This window comes from Lampris incognitus, chromosome 1, assembly GCF_029633865.1.
Source record: "Lampris incognitus isolate fLamInc1 chromosome 1, fLamInc1.hap2, whole genome shotgun sequence".
NCBI classification, from domain to species: Eukaryota; Metazoa; Chordata; class Actinopteri; order Lampriformes; family Lampridae; genus Lampris; species Lampris incognitus.
In genome coordinates this window covers 34,292,521-34,305,207 of record NC_079211.1, presented here as the reverse complement: position 1 = coordinate 34,305,207, position 12,687 = coordinate 34,292,521, and the positions used below count along the sequence as shown (strand labels likewise).

The 12,687-nt window shown below is 41.4% G+C and overlaps 1 protein-coding gene across 2 annotated transcripts in view; it reads left to right on the top strand.

The window, feature by feature from the left end:
- Nucleotides 1-12,687, top strand: part of enox2 (ecto-NOX disulfide-thiol exchanger 2) — a 394,667-nt gene that overhangs the window by 316,387 nt on the left and 65,593 nt on the right. The gene's annotated exons all lie outside the window — the stretch shown is intronic.

Here is a 12,687-nt window from a genome sequence, read left to right as displayed (position 1 = left end):
CAAACGCATGTGAAGGGCAGGAAAAGGATCCGCATCTATCTACATAGAATATTTGTCTCTTTGCTCTGTGCAGAGTTTAAGCTTGGTGAACTTTGACCAGTGAATTCATCTGACATAAACGCACCTGAAAAACAGATGTGTCCAATGTCACAGTGACCCTGATGCTGACAGGCAAACATGGAGGAATCCATCATTCTCACAATCCTTATAATTACAAAGTACACTCCAAATGAGAGGCTGTATAGTTTGCTGTGTATATTGTTATTTTATTGATATTTACTCAGTGCAGGATGAGAAGGCGCAGACACTGGTGCTAGCTAGCAAGTTTTAATAGCTGCTAATGCTAAAATATCAGAATTATCTTTATTTGGTTCTGATGCCACAGTAGGGGTGGAAGTTCACAATCCTTCAACAAAATAAAGTAAATCTCTTTTTCTCTCGTTGCATCTTTCCCTCTGTCTCTCACTCTCTTTCAAGTAAATATCATTTTTCCTCCGCACCTTTGATGTAGGATACGCGTTTGTGTGTCTTAACTCAATATAAACCATCAACTGTCACAATATGACATGCAAGGCAGCGCTGATGACATGTGATTAAAAGTACGACTTCTCCACCCATGCCAGTCTAGCTAGCGTTGTAGCTAGTCCTTTGGGGTAAGGAGAGGAGAATGAAACTAGGCTACTCTGCAAAAGGGCACATCTACATCCTGAGGCTGAATGATGTCTCAACCGTGTCTTATTCACTGCTTCAACTTCACATCCTGTCATAAACACTTTCTCTGAGACCCCAGTGTCTTCTTGCCATGTTGGCCTATATTTCCCTGCGATGTTATGAATTTGAAAATAGGCTTCATAGTTTGGTCTCGTCAAAGAGCATGTTTTATATGAAATATAAAACATACTCAGTGTTTGGAAAATTGTGATATGAGCCACAGGGTCTGGCGCCATCTCAACACTTGATAATACTTCAGACTTGCATAGGTTTGAGTACTTACCCTGGATTTCTCTCCTCAATTTAAACTCTTCTCACCTTCCCCTGTCCCTGCCCTACTGCTCTGTGCCCCCGAGCTGTGTTCACTCTCTTTTTCAATCCCCATTTCTCTGGATGATCTTTTCTGCTTGTCACCAGTGTCTGTGTCATCAACCCAAGTAAGCTGGGAAGCCAGACTTCAGAGGAAAAAAGTAAGCTCGATTCTCCTCATGAAAGTCAAGCAGATCTTTGTCAGGCACTGCCCTGTTTCACACAATTAGACCATAAGGGCTGCTGTCTATCAGGGCCTTTCTACCAAATCTCATAATTGGGGATGGGAAAATTGGCATCAGCTACAAGCTGGTAAATTTCGGTTATAGTGAGGATTTTTTTTTAAGCAGACAAATCAACAGGTAAGGTATCTCAAGGTAGAGAGCCTAACAGACCTTTTACAAATAGTTAGACAGACCAAACATTTTACACCAGTTGGTAGAGCCTGAAAGTGACACAACCAGAATTAAGGTATCAATTCCCGCTTGGGCCACTCATGCTACCGCAGCTACTTATAGAACTGAAAGATGCTTTGGATACAAGCATCCACCCAATGTCATGAGCATTAGCAACATACAGTGCAGCCGGAAAGTATTCACACCCCTTCACTTTCCCCACATTTTGTTATGTTACAGCCTTATTCCAAAATGGATTAAATTCTTTTTTTTCTCATCAATCTACACACAATACCCCATAATGACAAAGTGAAAAAGGTTTTGTAGAAATTTTTGCAAATTTATTAAAAATAAACACTGAAATATTGCATGTACAAGTATTCACACCCTTTGCTATGACACTCAAAATTGAGCTCAGGTTTATCCTGTTTCCACTGATCATCCTTGAGATGTTTCTACATCTTGATTGGAGTCCACCTGTAGTAAATTAAATTGATTGGACATGATTTGGAAAGGCACACAGCTGTCTATATAAGGTCCCACTGTTGGCAGTGCATGTCAGAGCAGAAACCAAGCCATGAATTCAAGGAATTGTCTGTGGACCTCCGAGACAGGATTGTATCGAGGCACAGATCTGGGGAAGGGTACAAAAAAATCGACAGCTTTGAACGTCCCGAAGAGCACAGTGGTCTCCATCATTTGTAAATGGAAGAAGTTTGGATCCACCAGGACTCTTCCTAGAGCTAGCCGCCCAGCCAAACTGAGCAATCGGGGGAGAAGGGCCTTGGTCAGGGAGGTGATCAAGAACCCGATGGTCACTCTGACAGAGCTCCAGTGTTCCTCTGTGGAGATGGAAAAACCTTCCAGAAGGACAACCGTCTCTGCAGCACTCCACCAATCAGGCCTTTATGGTAGAGTGGCCAGACGGAAGCCTCTGCTCAGTAAAATGCACATGACAGCCTGCTTGGAGTTTGCCAGAAAGCACGTAAAGGACTCTCAGAGCATGAGAAACAAGATTCTCTGGTCTGATGAAACCAAGATTGAACTCTTTGGCCTGAATGCCAAACGTCACGTCTGGAGGAAACCAGGCACCTCTCATCACCTTGCTAATACCATCCCTACAGTGAAGCATGGTGGTGGCAGCATCATGCTGTGGGGATGTTTTTCAGCAGCAGGAACTGGGAGACTAGTCAGGATCGAGGGAAAGATGAATGGTGCAAAGTACAGAGAGATCCTTGATGAAAACCTGCTCCAGAGCGCTCAGGACCTCAGACTGGGGCGAAGGTGTACCTTTCAACACGACCACGACCCTAAGCACACAGCCAAGACAACGAAAGAGTGGCTTCGGGACAAGTCTGTGAATGTCCTTGAGTGGCCCAGCCGGAGCCCAGACTTGAACCCCATTGAACATCTCTGAAAAGACCTGAAAATAGCTGTGCAGCGACGCTCCCCATCTAACCTTACAGAGCTCGAGAGGATCTGCAGAGAAGAATGGGAGAAATACCCCAAATATAGGTGTGCCAAGCTTGTAGCTTCATACCCAAGAAGACTTGAGGCTGTACTCGCTGCCAAGGGTGCCTCAACCAAGTACTGAGTAAAGGGTGTGAATACTTATGTACATGCAATATTTTTTGCTTTGTCATTATAGGGTATTGTATGTAGATTGATGACAAAAAAAAGGAATTTAATCCATTTTAGAATAAGGCTGTAACATAACAAAATGTGGGGAAATTTTAGGGGTGTGAATACTTTCCGGATGCACTGTGTGTGTGTGTGTGTGTGTGTGTGTGTGTGTGTGTGTGTGTGTGTGTGTGTGTGTGTGTGTGTGTGTGTGTGTGTGTGTGTGTGTGTGTGTATACAGTGCTGCTTGAAAGTTTGTGAACCCTCCAGTCACTGTTTTTGTAAAAAAACATTAAAATAAGCTTATTACACATACATCCAAATCCCAATTTGTAAAGCACAACTTCCAAATAATGGACACACACACAAAAAGAGATATATTTTCATTATTTAATTCAACAAAGGTGGTTTATTTCACAAAAACTGAAAATTTAACATGTGCAAAAGTATGTGAACCCTTGTATTAGTAGCTTGTGGCTCCTCCTTTTGAGGCCATTACTTCAACCAAACATCTTCTGTAACCACTAACCAGTCTCTCGCATCTGCTTATGGGGATTTTTGCCCACTCCTCCTTGCAGAACTCAGCCAGTTGAGAGAGGTTGGAGGGACATCTGGTATGTACCAATTTCTTCAGGTCTCACCACAACATTCCAATTGGATTAAGGTCCGGACTTTGACTGGGCCAATCCAGAGTACGAATCCTCTTTCTCTGAAGCCATTCCTTTGTAGTTTTGCTGGAATGCTTTGGGTCATTGTTTTGTTGCATAATCCATTTTTGTCCCAGCTTCAACTCCCTGACTGATGGCAGGAGATTCTGGTCAAGAATTTGTTGATATGCCGGAGAATTCATGGTTCCTTGGATAATATGGAGTCGTCGAGGTCCAGAAGCAGAAAAGCAGCCCCAGACCTTCACATTTCCACCACCATGCTTCACTGTTGGGAGGAGGTTCTTTTCTTCATATGCAGTGTTGGCTTTTCCCCAAACTTGTTAGTTTTGATTATTACCAAATAATTCTACTTTGGACTCGTCTGTCCAGAGAATGGACTTCCAGAAGGCCTCTGGTTTGTCCAAGTGCTCTCTGGCAAAGTTGAAACGGGCAGCTTTGTTCTTTTTTGAGAGCAGAGGCTTCCTTCTACCAACCCTCCCATGAATGTCATGGCGATTCAATTTTCGTCTGATTGTAGACGCATGCACATTTGTCCCAGATGCTACCAGAGAGGTCTGCAACTCTCTAGAGGTGATGTGTGGGTTGGCCTTTACCTGATTTATTATTTTTCTGGTGCTTCTGGGTGATAGTTTTGATGGGCGTCCACTTCTAGGCAGAGTTGCTGTCATGTTGAAGGCCCTTCATTTGTAAATTATTTGTCTTACAGTGGATGGATGGAGCTGGAATCTTTTGGAGATGGTCTTATAGCCCTCCCCAGACTGATGGGCTGTCACTACCCTCTTCTTCATGTCCTCGGATATCTCCTTTGCTCTCGGCATTGTTGATTTGTATGGGACCACAGTGGTTTGGTTGGTTTCCTCTCTCTTTTAATTAGTGCAGGCCAAACCCTTTCCCAAAGATGTCTCATTTCATTGGTCTGCTTAAATGATTAATTAAGCACCCAAATGTGTTTCACCACAGTCTGTTGCCTGCTTGACTTAACCAATGCAGCTGGGGGTTCACTTACTTTTGCACATACACTAATTCCATGTTTCATGTAGTTTTTGGGCTACTTACACAAGTCCCACTAAACGAGTACATGCAATTGATAAACATATATCTGACATTTCATACATAAAAACTGGTGATGATAAAATAAGAAAATCATGGTAAAACAACAGAAACATCTAAACTGCTCAAGGGGTTCACATACTTTCAAGCAGCACTGTATATATATATATATATACATACATAACTTTGTTTAAAGAAACACTCAACGGTAGGGAAAGTGCTCAGCAAATAAGGAGCAAAATAATCCAGTTAGTCAAGTAAATTCTTTATGAGACAGTACAAGCCTGTTTCGTGCCATAAATAATCATCAGCTGTCAGTAAAGCTACTCGGGAAAGGACATGCCATTGTTTCCAGAAAGAGTCGGCCAGAGTCTGAACCTGCTTCCATTGCTTGCCGTAGAGGTCCTTGAGGTCGTACTCCTGGGGGTGATGACACTGTCTCAACTTTCTGCGTCAGAAGCATAGCAGGCGTGAGGACAGCCGGCATGTCTGGGTCAGATGACACAGGAACCAGAGGTCTACCATTCATAATAGCCGTAACTTCTGACACAAGTGTTTATAACGTCCATTGTATGTGCTTTTCTGAGTAGCTTTATTGACAGCTGATGATTGCTTGTGGCATGAAACAGGCCTTTTACTGTCTCATAAAGAATTTACTTGACTCACTGGATTATTTTGCTCCTGGTTTGTTGAGCACTTTCCCTACCATTGAGTATTTCTTTTAACAAAGTTATATATAAGACTAAATAAAAATAGATGAAATAAGGTGCAATAATGTGGAAACCCTGGGAATTTGCAAGTCTTTAGAATAAGAAGTTTTTTAAAGAATGAGACGTTGTAGAAAAAGTTATTTACAGTGTAGTGCGGGATTTACGCAGTGTCCATGTACAGAGGGCACAGAAGACAGATAGATATATTCCACTGTGTTTGTGCATGTGAATGTGTGTGCTTGTATGTAGATGTATGTCATGTCGTGGTGTGGTGTGGAGAGAGGGCCAAAGGGAATGGGGGGGTGAGTGGGGGGCAGTGTCAGTATCTGTGGGTGTCCAAAGGCTTGTTGGAAAGGCCTCCTGTTGTGGTGAAGAAGCTGTTCCTGTGGCATGAGGTTGTCGTTTTTATAGACCTTAACCTCTTTCCAGAGGGGAGTGTTTTGAAGAGATCATGGCCTGGGTGGGAAGAGTCAACCATGAGCTTTCCTGCTTGCCTCAGTGTCCGGGAGGCGTACAGGTCGTGAGGGCTGGCAAGTGTCAGCCAATCACCCTCTCAGCAGAGTGAATGAAACGCTGCAGTCTGCCCTTGTCCTTGGCAGTGGCAGCAGAATACCAGATAGTGAATGGAGGAGGTGAGGGTAGTCTCAGTGATAGCTGTGTAAAAATGCACCATCATTGGCTTTGGCATGTTGAACTTCTTCAGCTGCTGCAGGAAGTACAACCTCTGCTGTGCTTTCTTGGTGAGGGAGCTGATGTTCAGCTCCCACTTGGTCTTGGGTGATGATGTTGCCCAGGAAGCAGAAGGATTCCACAATGTATGTTCTGTAGATAAACTGTACTTCAACATACTACCTGACATAAATTACACGTAAATGTGTTCCATATACATTTTTGAACACTGGACCAATATTGTCATAATTGTTCCCAGAGATAGTAGCATGGATGACCGTCCGGGTTCCCATGGTCATGGAAAACCTGGAAAAGTCATGGAATTTTAAAATCTCATTTTTCAGACCTGGAAAAGTCATGAAACTAAGTAAAGTCATCAAAAAAGTTTTGGAAAAGTTATGAAATTTAATTTTGTTGTCTGGGAAATTTAATTTTGTTGTATGTAAGGAGATTAATTAGGCTATGTTACAGTAAACTCCAATGGATAATCTACGTAACATTTTGATGTGCAAGTCCGAATTTCTGTAGCTGTTGGCATAATGTATCGTGTTGATGTGTGACTACGTTGTGCTCCTTCAATTTCACCCCACCGTCCAGTAGTAACCCTCTGCCATCTAGCTGTCCCTCCATTAATGCTACCTAGCGGAAATGGATACCTAGCCAGTAGTGATGGGAGGTTCAACTCTTTTTATTGACTCGAGTTTAAATGAGTCACTCACTAAAGAGAGTTGGGTTTTCGAGTCACTGAGTCAGTCACCCAGAGCCTGGGGAATCCCCCACCATCCCCAGTGCCTATAGAGCATACGCGCCACAGACCTCTGCTGGTGCCAGCCAGCTTCCTGTTTAGCCCTCCTCTAACTTGAATGGGATAAATTAATTTAATCGCATGGCTTTTATGGACTCTCTAAATATTATCAGACCAAATGGATCAGATTCTGATAGTGAAACAAGACATTTTGTGGGGATTGTGATGCTCAAAAAAATTTATCCACCATTTTACAGCTGCTCCTTTTCCCATGATTGTGTGAGGGGAAAAATGCCCCAGCAGTTGCAAGCATTTAATTACCTTTGTGAGACGAACGTGAATTATGTTTTGAATACTTTCTACACCATCTAACAGACGAGCGGTGCAGCAAATTCCAACAGTAACAAACGAGACCAGCTGACCAACACACACTGCAGCATTAAACAACTTAAACTCTGAGGTAAAGAAAATAACTCTTAAACAAAATATTGGTAATAAAAAAATAACTGAAATAATTGTATTGATTTAAAATGATTTTTTCCATTTAAAGAAAAAAATCTGTCATTTTACTTCAGCATCACCGAAGCTCCATCAGAGCAAAACCCAAACAAGCACTTGTTTAGAAAGGCATCATCTAGGCCATGACTCATTAAACAGTTCAAAAGAGCTTCAGTAATGCCTTCTGCATTAGTTGATTCAAGTTCCACCAAGTCTAAAAAAAAAAGTAGTTGGCTCAGAATTATTAACTGAGCACCTCGGGCAACCGGCAAGATTTCTTGCTCAAAGCAGTGCTCTCATCAATGAGAATGGTGAGTTTTGGCCTTGTAGATGTTATGTTTGCCAATTAATGTATCTCTCATTTCTTTTGAAATAAATTGTATTATATATACATGTGACACTGGAGTACAGTACTCTGCCGACGTTGAGACCATTGACTTTTGCAAGTCAGGAAGTTCTGGATGGTCTGTGAAGGGCCTGTTATGTTTTGCAATATAATGAGCTGTTCTGAATACAGATTTTGTTGAGGAGGTTAACTCCTTGTGCCTTAAGTAAACGGCCCACTTTAACCCCTGGTGACACGCTGTCTCACCTCGCCTCTTCCTCGCAGTTCGCACTAGCTAGCGGGAGAGGCGAGTCAGTGAATGAGTTAATGGAGACAAGGAGTTGTCGATCCCGACTCAATTTTGAACGATTTGTTCATGATTCACACATCACTACTAGCCAGTTTGAATCTGTGACATGCCAACTAAGTGTAGGTTTAATATTTCATGGCTCTCTAATGACTGATAGAAAATTTTGATTAAGAAGCCAAAAAGATGCTGGACGTGTTTGATATAAGCTTTGCCGAAAGAGCTTTGATATTAGCAATATGGGGGAGGCAGCCCTAAAAAGTCATTCTAAGGGAATGAAACACATCCATCATGAGAAGACTGTGAGATCAGCCACCAATCCAAACATTTTTCAACTCGACGAAAAGCACGACAAGGCCAGCAAGTTGGACCAAGGTCTGCCTCCGACCAGAGTACGGTGGGTGCTACTGCTACGAAGCAAAGCACATTAAATTTAACACCAGTAGCAGCACCACTGCTGAAATACTTTGGGCACTTAAGGCTGTGGATTTGCACTATTTATACAGTTCATGTAGCGATGTTGGAGCCCTGTTTTCGAAGATGTTCTCAGACAGTGAGATCGCTAGATGGTTTACATGTGGGAGCAATAAATCCGCCTACCTCATTTGGTGCTGCATCTTACTTCAAATCTCTTCTCGTTAGTGATATCGAGACGTGCGTTACTTGATGAGTCACTGAACAATGAATTGCAACGGAATCGGATGGACTTGCATGCTCGAATTTGGGATGGTGGAGAGGTGCGTATGTTGGCTGGCTCTGAGTTTTTTGGTCTTACCACTGCACGTGATGTCCTTGACAAAATTAATTCAGGTCTGCAATCTGCTGATGAATTTGCAGAGAAGGCAGAGGCAACAGGAAATATGACATTTATCATTAAGTCAAATAGTCGTATAAGATTAATATACTCATACGTCTAATAGATTTACTCTTATAAGTATCTTATACACTACCGTTCAAAAGTTTGGGATCACCCAAACAATTTTGTGTTTTCCATGAAAAGTCACACTTATTCACCACCATATGTTGATAAATGAATAGAAAATAGAGTCAAGACATTGACAAGGTTAGAAATAATGATTTGTATTTGAAATAAGATTTTTTTTACATCAAACTTTGCTTTCGTCAAAGAATCCTCCATTTGCAGCAATTACAGCATTGCAGACCTTTGGCATTCTAGCTGTTAATTTGTTGAGGTAATCTGGAGAAATTGCACCCCACGCTTCCAGAAGCAGCTCCCACAAGTTGGATTGGTTGGATGGGCACTTCTTTGAGCAGATTGAGTTTCTGGAGCATCACATTTGTGGGGTCAATTAAACGCTCAAAATGGCCAGAAAAAGAGAACTTTCATCTGAAACTCGACAGTCTATTCTTGTTCTTCGAAATGAAGGCTATTCCATACGAGAAATTGCTAAGAAATTGAAGATTTCCTACACCGGTGTGTACTACTCCCTTCAGAGGACAGCACAAACAGGCTCTAACCAGAGTAGAAAAAGAAGTGGGAGGCCGCGTTGCACAACTGAGCAAGAAGATAAGTACATTAGAGTCTCTAGTTTGAGAAACAGACGCCTCACAGGTCCCCAACTGGCATCTTCATTAAATAGTACCTGTTAGAGCCTGTTTGTGCTGTCCTCTGAAGGGAGTAGTACACACCGGTGTAGGAAATCTTCAATTTCTTAGCAATTTCTCGCATGGAATAGCCTTCATTTCGAAGAACAAGAATAGACTGTCGAGTTTCAGATGAAAGTTCTCTTTTTCTGGCCATTTTGAGCGTTTAATTGACCCCACAAATGTGATGCTCCAGAAACTCAATCTGCTCAAAGAAGTGCCCATCCAACCAATCCAACTTGTGGGAGCTGCTTCTGGAAGCGTGGGGTGCAATTTCTCCAGATTACCTCAACAAATTAACAGCTAGAATGCCAAAGGTCTGCAATGCTGTAATTGCTGCAAATGGAGGATTCTTTGACGAAAGCAAAGTTTGATGTAAAAAAAATCTTATTTCAAATACAAATCATTATTTCTAACCTTGTCAATGTCTTGACTCTATTTTCTATTCATTTCACAACATATGGTGGTGAATAAGTGTGACTTTTCATGGAAAACACGAAATTGTTTGGGTGATCCCAAACTTTTGAACGGTAGTGTATTTACTCTTATGAGTCTAATAGATAAATGAAATGATGAATAAATGTTCCTGATTCCTGATTTAGACAAGGTCATTGAAGAGAAATTTAAAAAAAATGAGTAGACCTGGGTGTTGAGTTCAAACTTAAAACATAAACTGTGATGATTGAATGTTAGTTGTTTCCTTGAAAGTTGCATTGTACTGCTTTGTTTCCTTATGGCTGTCATTTGAAGAACATGTCTGTAATTGTCTAAGAATACATTATGAAGCTCAACATGTTCTCTTTTGTATAAGAGGCAAATTTGTAATTTGTGATAATGGGCTATACAAATAAAATTGACTTGACTTAAATGTATGCATGCAGTCTGCACTTCCTTGTGGGTGCCAAACAGTTCATAATAACTTCAACGGAAAGCCATGTTAGTACAGTAAATTATTGAAATACACTATAGCATGTTTGAGCAGTTATATCAGATCTTGTGGGGCAAGAGGTATTTTTTGTCAAACCCCCTTTTTTTGAGTTGATAATACAATTTTAATTGTGTATTGGCACATCAGTTCAGTTTTCCCTGACATCTGAAAGCCAGTGCCAGACTTTATCCTGTGCCTGTAAAGCTATTTCTGTAATAAAGGGCAATGTAATGACAGTTCCTATAGTGTAAGAGTATTTAAACTGAACATGAAAATAATCAACAACTAGAGAGTGAAAAAGGTTGCTGTTTAATTTTTATACAATAATTAACTAAAGTACACTTCTGTTCATGTACTTAAGGGTTGTGAATGTCATGGAAATTATTTTATGGGTCCTTGAAAGGTCTTGGAAAAGTTTTGAAATTGTGTGGGAACCCTGAAAACCGCTACAGGGTAGACAGGAGCTGTATGCAGGTGATAATTGGTTTTGCTCGCATGACACTTACAAGAGAGACTGGCAAGAAAAAGAAAGGCTATCGAGTGAATTTAACCTCTCAGCTAGTATCGTAGAGAATGGGCTGGAGCCTGTGGAGTTGGTTGCATATGGTGTCCATCGCAATTGGTCATTACCCTCTAGCTGAAAAAGCTCAACCTGACACCACATGCAGCATCCCCTCTTACCAACCTTTAGCTGAGCAACAACATCCCTCCAGCTCTGCCTCAGTTCCGGCTCTTTTTCACCCTCTCCCTCTTTTCGTACCTCTCTCTCCCTCCCTCTTAGCATGGCTCTGACATCAGTTTGCATCACCATCAAAGCTCTGGCTCTCTGCTTGATTCCCTCAGTTGAAAGAGAAGGGAAAACCCGTTTCATTCAGTCAAAATTGTCTGCATTCAGTCCTACCTTTTCCCCCTGGTCTCTTTCCTACTTCCCCTGTTTTCCAGCTTATACGTCAACAGATCAATGCTCCTTTCTCCAGACAGGTTTGTGAGGATTTTATGTTTGATGATACCATCGGACTGGCCTTTCCTATTACCCTGAAAAGGAAGCATTGAGGGTAGTCCTTGCAGATCAACCTGGATAAGAGACTACCATGTAGGCTCAGGTCTGATCGCAGCATTCAAGGGTTGGATCAAGCTTGGGGACGTTTCTTCTCTTTCTCTTCAGCCTAGATTTCTTCTCTGTCTCTTCTGTCCTATCCAGTATAGTTAAACTTACCATATGAATAATCTTAAAAAATGAAGACATTTGGTAATCCTCAGTGTCATGAGAATACCACAAGTGAGACAAAATATCTCTCATACACAAACACACACACACAGCTACAAGCCTAAATAAAGAGGGATACACAACCAATGTTTGGGAGCTTTGAGAGCTTTAGTTTCTTTTGCAACACCTTTGACAAAGCTGTGTGAGTGGTTGCTGACAGTGTGGTCTGATGCATTTTATGATGCATTTGTTTTAGTGTGTGACCTTACATATGCCTCCATAATATACACAGGCAAGTCTATGTACTGTATGTCACATTAGTAAATGCATTTGAACTTGTGCATGCACGTTTTACTTAAAAGTATTTGTATATGTAGTCCGTCATCCCAAATCTTCCAAGTATGAGTCCTCAGAGGCTTGAGCCCTCCTCCTTTAAACAGGCCCAGGACCATAAAAAGGTATTTAGCCCAGCCAGGGTGATGGATGGTGATAGCCTGGGTTACTGTAGCAGACCAGTGGGTGGCCACAGAGAGGGGGCCTCAGGGACACATCTATTTCTTTATGCTGGCTTGGAGCCAGAGGCTGTCCTGGCCACTCTATAGAATACAGCATGAGATTATAGGGTGCAGTGACAGTAGAGAATTATTAATTATTTTTATTTTTTTATTATTGTTAATTTTGTTTTGATTTTATTTATTTATTTATTTTAGCCATCAATAACGACTGACTACATTTTTTCATCTTTATTGGTCGATATAAAATTATCATGTCCCAGCAATATTGTGTAACATGAAATCAAACAGATTAAGTATTACGTTTGGTGGTTTCCAGAGGTACAAAACACTGTTTGGGTTCTTTTTTGATTGGTTTTGGTTATTCATAAAATGCATTCAAAATGCTTAGCAGAACTCCCTTTAACAGTTAATTATACACAAGTCTC